Source organism: Aplysia californica, unplaced genomic scaffold (assembly GCF_000002075.1).
Source record: "Aplysia californica isolate F4 #8 unplaced genomic scaffold, AplCal3.0 scaffold01052, whole genome shotgun sequence".
Taxonomy (NCBI): Eukaryota; Metazoa; Mollusca; class Gastropoda; order Aplysiida; family Aplysiidae; genus Aplysia; species Aplysia californica.
Window position 1 is genome coordinate 64,188 of NW_004798322.1, and position 1,234 is coordinate 65,421.

Genomic DNA, 1,234 nt, shown 5'->3' on the forward strand with positions numbered 1-1,234 from the left:
TCTCCCTCTCTCTCCCTCCCTCTCTCTCCCCCCCCTCTCTCTCTCTCTTGTTGCTGTTCTCTTTACCCCCTTCACGCCTGACATCCGGCGGTTTTCTCTGCTCACTCTTGTGTAACGGACACGTGAGGTTGTGAATTGGAAAACCAGGCATTGCAACCGAGGCAAAGCATTGCGACATAAAGTGTGCACCAAGCATCACATGTATATTATACGTGTCACGACGGGGTGGAATCAGGCGCTCGTCAATTTTTGGGCATTTGGAGTTATTGGTATCATCTTAAACTTACAGCCTGTTCATTTCACTTCGTTTTGGTAAAAAACTATCCATCTTTTATTAACAGAAGTTGAAATATTTGTGATTGAAGGAGGTGGGGTCGCCTGGTGTCAGAGGTAAACTTTGTGAGGAAATGGCCGCCAAAGCTTGGTAACTTCCATAAACTGAAAGTCTTTGTGGAAACTGAAAATTCATATTTTATGTGCCTTTTAATATGTTTTTCAGTAAATTCTACACAGAAATGCGTTTTTAAATGAATATACAAGGTGGTGAGCCCCCAATCCCCCCCCAAAGAAAAGTAGAATATTGTCCAACGTCCAGAAAAATACCGGTTTCTTTGATTTCCTTATTTTGGCGAGCGCCTGATTTCACTGCGATGCCTCACATATGGCAAATTGCTTAATGCTACTCTAGAACTATAAAGTCCTATCCGCTCAGCACCTAGTTTGAAGAAATTTGTCGTAAACATTTTTGAGATTCTCAACATGTCAAGATTGTTCGAATGCAATTCTTTGAAAATCTTGATAACGACGTCAGATTACTATCTTACGATTTTGAGAGAGCCGAGAGAGTATACTTTGCTTTCTACACCCATGGTCTTGGAAAATCAAAACGGTCAAAAATGTGAGATAGAACTTTGTAATTCCGAAGTAGCGAAATGTGTTGACATAGGACCATAGATTTATACTTCTAGGCAATGAAAAGGAGAGAACCCTATGTTTAGGATTGGCTTCCATAGTGTACGAGAGGACTATTGCGTAATAAGCACGTCTCGATAATGAAGAGATTAGGCGCGTCTTGTCGCATGCAGGAGTCCCGAGTACGTTTTTATCGAGTATTTCGTTTTTTCTGCTGGAATGTATCCCTTTCAACCTCTATGCCAGGGTTGGCCCTTGTGTGTATACACACATTTTATGTATTATATATATTTATATATGTGCGAATGTGTGTGTGTGTGTG